Source organism: Leuciscus leuciscus, assembly GCF_965113295.1.
Source record: "Leuciscus leuciscus genome assembly, chromosome: 15".
NCBI classification, from domain to species: Eukaryota; Metazoa; Chordata; class Actinopteri; order Cypriniformes; family Leuciscidae; genus Leuciscus; species Leuciscus leuciscus.
In genome coordinates this window covers 15,751,262-15,762,428 of record NC_138739.1, presented here as the reverse complement: position 1 = coordinate 15,762,428, position 11,167 = coordinate 15,751,262, and the positions used below count along the sequence as shown (strand labels likewise).

The window sequence follows — 11,167 nt, the reverse complement described above, 5'->3', positions numbered from 1 at the left end:
CTGTGTATCCACCCAACAGATAAAACCACATTTCTGTACAGATAAAACAAAGAGGAAACCCATTGCAGCGTCCAGTTAGGTTTGAGTTCGTGTTTGAGATCTCAGGCTTTTGATTACAGACTTTATTGGTGAATCTGAGCAAAATAACTCTTAAAGCACATGTGAGTTTACCTCGGGTCTTTTCTTCTGGGGAAACGGAGAAGCGTAGAGGCCTGAATTTATGTTTTCTCAAATTCTGTTGAGAAATTTGAACAGTTATGATGAGCTTACACACAATAGGCTAATTATAATATTGTACCTGTAATGGTAACAAAAGTTGGGAAAAAATAAACTGAAATGATTCATCTTTTTAGTGCACGGACATCTCCAACATGACAACAAAGTCTGTGAAGTTCCGAGCGCCTCCTGCTGGATGAGCCGTCGAGAGGAGAAACATTGTCAACACCAGGATGTGTGTGTAGCAAACAGACAGACGAAGATAATTTCAATACTAAGTTTAATCCAACACAGAGTTGAGACACACATCTAACGTGAACGAGACTGAACAGAGAATGAATGTGAGGGTACAACAATTAGGAGCACAAACGAGACTAATAAATTAAACTGCTGAATGTAAACAAACGAGAAGCGGGAAAACTGAACACAGGAATTCACAGACAGTGATGACGACGCGCTTCTACAGTTATTAACATCATACATTTATCAAAAAAATGTACGTTTATAACACACTATACTTTGTGCAATATTTCCTTGGCATTATCTTAGCCAACATTTAAAAACCGCTGCTAGTGCAATCCAGCTGGCGAGGGAGTAAAGGAGAATTTGAAATCTTTCTCTCTTCATGTTTCTGGAAAACTTTAATTAGTCACTCAAACCTTTATCTAAACCTCCCACCGTCGGTCGCGCATATCCGCCATGTTTTGTAGTTTTTTAACACTTTTTACTCGTGTTTGTAGTTCCTCATCCAACGCGCAGTGGGTTGTGGCCAATATTAGCCTTTAGACTGAGCACGAATCCACACTTCGAAAATACACCGGGAATAGTAGACCATCTGGGGACTTCTGCCTGGCATACTCTTTTCAACATACTGTGCTTTTGGACACACTTATTTTAATCTCACACACTGTTTTGGATGGATAGTATGGACATTGAGACGCAGGGGTTGGATGCTAGTCTACTATTTATGAACCACCAAATTAAAGGGATGGTTCGAAGTAATTTCAACCGGTCCTTTGGACCATGACCTCAAACCAAAATTCTCATCCCTTCTTTCACTCAAGAATGTATGGGCCCATTAAAAAGAGTCAGGAACTTGGATACGATTCTCCGTTGACAAAACTTCTTCAGCTTTATTTTCTGCACGTTTGCTTATACATTGTCAAGGGGTGATGTAGCAATCGTCCAATGAGAATATACATTACATCATATAGAATGTAAGACGAAGAGAAAAACAAGTCCATCTACAAATGTGTCCAAATGTCTTGGAAGCAGATTTCATTAGACAAATCCAGATCTTCTATCTGGGCTGGTTTCCAAGAACCACACACACACACACACACACACACACACACACAGAAAACAAAACAAAAAGTCAGAAAAGTCACACAGAAAAGTCAGGCTGAGATTTTTATTTTACACAGATGAAATAAAAAGATGTGATAAGAGCAAAAACAAAAGAGAGACAGAAGGAAACATCCTAGCAGAGAATAAATGTGAACAAAAGGTGCGAGTTAGGGGCCCATATGAGCTTTAACATCAGTTCCGGTGGATAAATACAGTGTTTGATCATCGCTTTTTGGGAACATTTTCATACACAGCGTCCGTCTTTGATTTCTGCAAGGAAACACAAACTCAATCAGGAACTTAGTGACTTTTTCAACCGTTAAATCATCAAACAGTTGAAGTTCTGCAGGTTTGCAGTCTCTGCTCTGAGAATGACTGTCTTTCACACTAAAGCAACAGCAGAGACACTTGTTGCAGAACGTCTACAAAGAAAGCAACGTCTGCTAAAGTTGCATCTCAGCTCAGATAATGATGAACCGCAGAGACGCTGCAGATCGAGGACACACTTCAGCACAACATGAGTAACAACTTTATTTTTTTCCTTTCCAATGAAATTTTAATGGTATAAAATTAGTGTTTATAATAACAAAGCAAATTATTTATAGTTCGAACTGTTTACATGTATGATTTTAAACAAATTATGGTTTAAATTAGTAGGCCACAGACACATCACAGGCTGGCTTTGGCGTAACTAATCCATCAAAAAAAAATCATAAAACCTAATTCATGATATATGTAGGCTAAACAAAGACAGAAATAGAAATCAGTAAACTAAAATTGCATCATGATGCAACAACATGAGCAATCCAGTTCAGTCAAATTATACACTGGTGCAGTGGCGTAGCAAGTCAGTCCCGGGCCCATATGCAAAATAAATTTTACGGGCCCCCCCGCCCACAAGTACATCGAAGATATAGATATAGGCTAGAGACTTTCATATATAGACGTTCACTGTAGTGTATCAAGAAAATACCATACTAAACAATACCATAAAAAACACACTCTACCCAACAATTTTTCACAACCAGAACGGAACAAAAACAAATCTAAAACAACCAAGGCACTGCCAATGTCAATAATAAACTAGGCCTACTGATCTTGGCACGGCGGCCCAAAATGTAAAAACATAAAACTACTCACTCATTTTAGTTGCATTCACCGGGCCTTTCTTTCGGCAAATTCATCCACGATGTCAACAGTAACAGGGACCTTCGACATCGTTGTCATTTACACTAGGTTTGCACAAAAAAACGGTCTATTTTGGGTACTTTTTGTGTCGCGACTATAACTTCTCCACCCTCCTTTTTCTCTTTAATGCCCCACTTTTATGTTTGTATTTGTCCATCCTTTAATGTTCAATTAGCTAGCCGATAGTAACCTCTCACTCTGTGTTTTCTTTTTTTAATTTGGCGCGGCGATGCAGTGTGCGTCATATAAAAAATGACAGCGTAGTTCTTCTACGTCAGCTGCGGGGTGCAAAAAAAAAAATGCACACCTTAAATGTCGGAGAAAGTAGACATTAGGGAGAAACAAGAAATTACTACAGATGACAAGCATACAAAAAATAATGAAATATTGTGGCCACGAATTTAAAATTAATTTCCTCGTTTTAATTAAAAGCTCCTCATGGGCGGGCCCCCTATTGGCCCGGGCCCATTTGCACGTGCATACCCTGCATGCCCTGACGCTACGCCACTGCACTGGTGTCAATTTGATGCCAAATACATTGCGATCACAGAATTAAAAGTAATGAATCAACTAATGACGAAAACATTTAGCCTACAAAAAATACAAATAAAATGATCATAATTGCAAGCAAAATAATGTTTTCTAGTTCTACAGTAATTAGTTTTTTACTCTGACTTTTTTAAAACTTTTTTCTCTCTACTCACTTTGTTTTTCTCTTCACTTACGATTCCAAATGTTACGCTCCAAGTTTTACATAGAGCACCCCAGTTCCAGCACACAACACTCCCATATGGTTATTGTTGGGGAACCAAATAAGGTAGGTTCTTTTTCTGTAACCAAATGTTATAACATTCACAGAATTTTCACACCCTGCAAGTTATTTTTTAGGTTTTATTTTTATAACCATGTAAACTAATTGTGCAATGACCAATACAGAGATTATTCTAATGCTTAAATGTGTAATATTTCATAAACAATCTGTATTTGGCAGAATTACATCTCTGAAATTAGTTTAATACAGCTTTTAATAAAATGTAGAAATTAGTCAAAACGCATTATAATGATTGGACAAATCCAATTTCATATAGCTAAAAATATTAAAGTAACAACATGTAACTTTTCAACCTTCATAATATATTTCCAAGACCCTTGTGATAGTACATCGACTTACAATAGGTTGAATGAGACGTCTGCCAGAGCCTGACGGGGTCTGTATCGCTTTTACTGGCACTATGTAACTTCGGGGTGCGGGTAGTAACCAGCGCTCAAAAAGAACTACAAAATTCGACTGCTTTACGGCATACGTCACTTTGCCCACCACTTCCTCAAATGTGACCAACCAGCGCGTTTGTTTTCGTACGTCTGTTTTCGTCATGGCTGAAGCAGCAGCGAAACGTAAGAAGTCCAAGGTTTTGTCGGAGTAGAGTCGGAAGAGGAAAAGATAGAGTGATAAACTGAAAGGCAGGACGAGGATCAATATTGGTCGAGCGTTTGCTCGCTGGCGTTAGCTTATGGAGGAGGAGAGTTACCAGACTGATGCTGACTTGGCCGTCATGCTGTTGAACTAGTAAGTAACTGTAAATTGCTTGCATACTATCTTTAGTTTTTCTAATCGGTTGTCTGCCTGGCTACGTTACGGAAACTATCTGGTCCTCCATTTATTTATCTTCATGAATCAGCTAGTAGATGAGCGAATTATCAATCTGGTAGCTAGTAAACCCTAACATGGTAGTTTTAGATGGTTAGGATGCTATCGCTATCATTCTCGTTCAGATTTGAGCATTGCAATCGACATGCAAAATTCAAATGTTTGAGTTAAAATGTTTAGTCTACTAAACATGTATAAATTATGAAAGGGGGAAGATTAATAATATTATCATTGCCCATATGAAAAAAAATCTGCATGCTTCATATACAGTAACCGTAAATCATTTTACGACAGCGGTAATGGACAATTCCGCTTCCAACCTGTAGGGCGACCGCAGAGGAAAAGTTCCATGTTGTTGCTTTAAGCCAAGGCTTTTCAGAATGTGCTTTTCTTCCACAGAAAGAAAGACATGGTTTGTAGTTCTGATTATTGCAGTCCATCCATCCGTCTTTCATGCCACTATACTGCCCTATAAGGCAAAAGACCTAAACTCGCTATAGAGTGTGGGACTGAGAATTTTGAGTTGTCCAGCCAAATTAATTATAGGTAGGACACTGGAAATCTGGCAATTGGGACAGCCTCCGTTGTGCTACGGTTATGCAACCGGCCTTTAAAGGGTGCAGCCTCTGAATTGGGACGCAGCAACGGAACGGGTGAACAGAGGTGGGTAGTAACGAAGTACATTTACTTCGTTACATTTACTTGAGTATTTTTTTGGAAAAATTGTACTTTTAAGAGTAGATTTGAATGTGGGTACTTATTACTTTTACTCGAGTACATTTCTAATGAAAAAACTGTACTTTTACTTCGTTACGTTGGGCGACGTCCTTCTCGTTACTTTATTTTAATGCAATATGTGTTGTTAAATGCGTAGTTTATTCCAAGCGCGATGTATCTTTTTTTCTGGGCTTGAGCGATGCTAATTCACAAATGAATCACTCTTTTGAGTCGATTCTGTTCAAAGACTTCATCAAACAAGTTGGCAGATCTGTCTAAATCGGTTCGCGAATCAGTTTGAATGATTCAGTTCCTGATTCTGTTCAGTTCCTGCACGCACTGAATCGTCTGAAGCGATTTCAATTCACACTCGACTCGGAGTCGTAACAGGAAGATTTAAGGACATCAAGAGCGTTGGATGAAGTGGCAGTGGACCTACAGAACAGTCAAGTGAGAGCAAATCTTCAAATGCATCATATATTTGCCAGCGATGAAGATCTTTATTAGTTGAACATCTTCGTAAGCTGTCTGTGAATGAATGATTCCACAGGACGATACATTCGATTTCATTTAACTCAGGTAATACATTTTACAACCAAACAGATTATCATGCCATGATAGCACTACTAGAAAGGATGACATTACCCGTTTTTTGGACATAATACATTCATTTCTACATTAAATACTGTAAGCTACCGTTGTTCACAGTTTATGAACACCCGCTATCCCGCGGTAGTGAGTGTGTGTGTGTGTGTGTGTGTGTGTGTGTATTGTTGCGCAGTGGCGTACGAACTCGACTTGAAAACGAATGCCTTTGCCTGCCGTACACACAGTTAACCAGTTTAAACATGCTTGCAGAAATAAACATTTGATTATAATTTGGAGAACAGACAGAAAAAGATCCGTCGATGTACTTGTGTTTGTTTTTTTGTGTTCAGATGTTCAGTAGCAGTCATGAGCGCGAGCACATGTGAAGAGTTTTAACTCTTTCTTCTCTGTGTCAATTACATGCCTTTGAATGCAACACTCTGCAGATTCACTTTATTTCGACATTGTCTAATAATCCAAATGTAGTTGTATAAGTTACTATTATACAAACCAAAGGACAGGCAATGATTTTCGGGCTACAGATGGCAGAAATAATGTTTTTTGTTGCAAAGAGAGCCAATCTACTTATGAAAATAATAGTCATTTAAATAAAAAAAATCTAAATAATATTATTTTATATATGTGACCCTGGACCACAAAACCAGTCTTATGTGTCATTTTTTTTAAATTGAGATTTATACATCATCTGAAAGCTGAATACATAATCTTTCCATTGATGTATGGTTTGTTAGGATCGGACAATATTTGGCCGAGATACAACTATTTAAAAATCTGGAATCTGAGGGTACAGAAAAATCAAAATGTTGAGAAAAATCGCCTTTAAAGTTGTCCATTTATATTGGCGATAGTGCTGCATCCATTCACAAAAATAAATGTTTTATATATTTAAGGTGGGAAATTTACAAAATATCTTCATGGAACATGATCTTTACTTAATATCCTAATGATTTTTGGCATAAAAGAAAAATCTGTAATTTTGACCCATACAATGTTTTGTTGGCTATTGCCACAAATATACCCGTGCAACATAAGACTGGTTTTGTGATCCAGGGTCACATATATGACGACTTCAGATGCAAAAGCCTCTAAGTACCATCTGAAATTTTCTTCTAAAAGAGCATTTTTATCAAGTTTGTATGTTTATGTTCAGTTATTTCACTTAAATGGCAATGAAAAGTACCTATTAATTGTCATTAAAGTGAAATTACTGAACTTAAATATACAAGCTTGATAAAAATGCTTGTTTTAGAAGAAAGTTTCAGATGGCATCTGAAGTCTTCATATATATATATATATATATATATATATATATATATATATACTGTATATATATATAAATGAAATATAAATTAATATATATATATATATATATATATATATATATATATATATATATATATATATATATAAAATAGAGGCCTATATGATCCGAAGTAAGTTACTCGCTACTTGAGTAGTTTTTTCATTGGATACTTTTTTACTCTTACTCAAGTAACTATTAAGATTATTACTTTTACTTTTACTTTGAGTAAATATTTCTATAAGTACTTGTACTTTTACTTGAGTACAGTTTTTGGGTACTCTACCCACCTCTGCGGGTGAATGTGGACAGCTGGCAGAACTCAGATCATAGCAAGACATGTTATGAGCTGATCCAGTATCTACTATGGCAGTGGTTCTTAACTCCAGTCCTCTGCTCTGCACATTTTATATGTCTGCCTTATTTAACACACCTGATTCAGATCATCAGCTCGCTGGTAGAGACTCCATGAACTGAACTGAGTGTGTCCGATAAGAGAGATATTCAAAATGTGAGAGAGACATATGTGTGCAGTGCAGTGTGTCCCGAGGACTGGAGTTGAGAACCACTGTACTATGGAAATCAGTTAGAAGAATCTTTTTTGTTGTTTACAAATAAATCCAACACAATTTGCTCAAAAAGTGCCGGGATAAATGTAAACTCGCCCAGTTGTTCCAGCGCAAGTGTTCTAAGCAGATTTACAAGTTAAAAAATATTTTCAGAGGCAAAGAAAAAAATAAAAGACCTCATCGCACCTGGAGGCACCACGCTTATGTCTTATTGACCTCGCAGCAAACACAAAAGATACATTTTCAATTAATAAAAGATTTAGCATGAGTTGCTTTAAAAAAAAACAAACAAAAAAACACTAGGAAGAAAGTTAGGGACTTCACTTTCATTGTATGGAAAAAAAAATCATTAAATGTGAGTGGTGACTATGGCTGTGAGACCACTTTATGCCTATTTTTTATATATATATATATGAACTAATATATAATATATAATAATTTTTTAATGTTAATATATTACTGGGTTACACTTTATTTTAAGGTGTCATTGTTACAGTGTAATTATATATTTAAGTCCTGAGTAATATTAATTAACAACATGTACTAACTATAGGGTTAGGGTAGCATTAGGGTTTGGTTGAGGGTTAGTTGCATGTAATTATGCTAAATTTACTGTTATTACTATGGTAAGTACATGTAACATATGTAATAAGGACACTGTAAAATAAAGCGTTACCTATTACTGTTTTTGAAAAAAATATATGCAATTAATGTGTTATTATTTATTTTGGGAGAGTTCAAAGTAAAATCCTAATTACTTCCTCTTAATAGTTAGTAAGTGTTGGAGCCATATTTGCTTTCTTTATTATGGTTTGAGTCGAATTATGATAATAATGTGTTTTGTTAACAATAGTTTGGTGTGGTTATGTTACATTTGTTTATATTCAGATTTTCTTGCTTTAATATTGCTATGGTTTTGCTTTTCTATGAGTGCAACATGGAGGCGTGCGTTATTGAACCCGCCCACCAGCAAACAGGCGACGGCAGCACCTGTCTTATGGGTTCAATCAAACACGGAGTCAGTTTTTGTTTGAAAGTGATTTGTCGTGGCTAGCGAGGTGCAGCCGTATATTTTCTTTGACCGCTCATTTATCCCGTAACAAACTTTGGATTATTCACTGAAAGCTCCATCACCCTCCCTGCTGTACGGTAGGACAATAAAACCACTGGAAATTCAGGTACAATTATTCACACAATTATCACAATTATATGTTTGAGCGCGTCAGCGACTGGCTGCAACACTAAGAATATTTCAGTAAGGTAGTTGTGAAATTTAGGTATTGGGTAGCATTAAGGATAATTCATGTATAAGGCATTAATATGTGCTTTATAAGTACCAATAAACAGCCAATATCCTAGTAATATGCATGCTAATAAGCAATAGTAATCATTGATTCTTGTTTTCAAGCTTCAATGTTCAGCCAGTAGAGGAGCTGCAATTTTAAGAGAGTCGGATCTGAACACCATTATCATTAACACCATTACTGAACAATAATAACGCTAACAGGTAAGGTCATTTAACTTTTCAAGTACACATGGTATGAAAAAACTTTCTGTTACTTCTGGTTGTCATAAAAATCACGCCAAAATTCCACTTTGGAAGATATAAAGGGAAAATCACACATATGTAAGATAAATTTCACAGACGTTAATTTTCCACTGTTTTTAGCGTTGATCTTAAAATGAGGCAAATTTAGCTCTACATTTTTAATCACTCAGCTATACCCCCTCCAGAATTTTCATCTCACCAAAAAAGAAAAGAAAAAAAAATGATGACATAGGCTACTAAGTTATGATTATGACTGAAAATACTTATGAGGTCAAAAGTTCAAAATTATCACGTAGGACAAAGGCATAATTATGAGGTCAAATTATGGTCATAAATGTTAACTTTTTGTCATCATTTGTACTTTTTACCTCATAATATCTACGTTTTAATGTTTTATAATTATCACTTGGTATGTCATAATATTGACGAAATAAATAAATGTCATAATAAATACGAGCATCCTCAAAAAAGCGATTCGCTTTGGAGAAGAAGATGAAGAAGAATAAACGGAGCAAAAACAATAGGGTCCTCTAACCATCGGTGCTCGGGCCCTAAGGATGAATAAAGATATACCGAGTAGCCGAGGAAGAAACATAGAGAGGAACCAAGACTGATCAAAGAGCATATTCTCCCTATTCAACTCACCGTAGACAGTGAGACTCACATTTTTGCTCATGTTTTTGTCGATCCGTAGTTCATAAACTCCAGAGTCCGTGTTTGTGATGGTCAGAGATCCAGTCTGATGATCCAGCTTCAGTCTGTCTCTGAATCTCACAACACCACATTCACCAAGAGTGAATTTATCATGTTAACATTGATTTTAGCAACTAAACTGTTTTCAATTACAGACACCCATAGGATCAGATCATAATTCATTTGATCATCCGTGTGTAGAGTCACAGAATCTCCCTCCATCACTGACACTGACTCGATTTCCGCTGTTGTAAATAATTTTGCCACCCACAGGTGTCGCACGCTCGCTGTTTATCTAGCACTGGGTTTGGAATGAACAATGTCCACAGGCAAGGTAGAGTATGCTGCATGATTTCATGAAAGTATGATGTATTGCGACATCAGAAACGAAGAAAAACTAAATAATGACTATTGTAACGCTTGTCGTAAAGCAAGTCAAATTTGTAGTTTCTTATGTCTCATTCGAACTACAGAAACGTGACCCGGTTTGGCAATCTTACACGGTGTGGTTATAGCAGATATAGGGCTGCAAAGCGAATCCAGAAGTGCCTTTCACCCTGTTACGACTTGATGAACCACTGATACGATTTTGGAAACATTATTGTAAGGTAAAAAATGTTACTTAGTGTTGCTATAAATGTAAAGTGAAGAACATTCTGCTGCAGTACAAAGACAAAATATGATAAATAAAAAAAATTTGTTTAAATAAAATATTAGTGTGGTATTACTCTTATAGCAGTTATATATTAAGTTTTTGTTCCATATAAAAATCTGAGTTTAGACCTGAATTAAAAATAGATCTCACAGTAAAATCACAGTTTAATCACAGTTTAATCATTTACACATGAGAATAGTGAATGAATAGTCTCTGACTAATTTAACCAGTAATTTATTACATGGTACCAGAACAGAAGAAACTGAAGGCATAAAAACACATTTCAAACTCACCAACCAGACGCTATAACAGAACAGAACATATTTAAGAAACATTTTCTTCATCGGTTCACTGAAAACCCCATGATAGTGATGCTTAAAATGTCAGAAAACACTCAGATTGATCTGAAACACGACTGAACTGTGACATTTTCAAACGAATTCTGTCCCCGTATGAAAAATAAGAGCAGAAGAGTGAGATGTTGCATGAGTGTTGGATTAGATATCCGTTTCTATTGAACCTCGTGTTAAAAGAGTCCTTATGGGAAAATGAACTCATTATATTAATGTAAATTTTTCAGTACATTAATAAAAAAAATATGTTTTAGCTGTATAAATGATGGTTTTCTCTAGAAAATCTTGCAGAGGTACAAATATAATAATTAAAAAATATTTTT

At 36.1% G+C, this 11,167-nt stretch overlaps 1 protein-coding gene across 1 annotated transcript in view; it reads right to left on the bottom strand.

Annotated features, from left to right (window-relative positions):
* The window catches only part of LOC309476166 (SLAM family member 5-like), a 222,374-nt gene that overhangs the window by 128,554 nt on the left and 82,653 nt on the right, over positions 1–11,167 (bottom strand). The gene's annotated exons all lie outside the window — the stretch shown is intronic.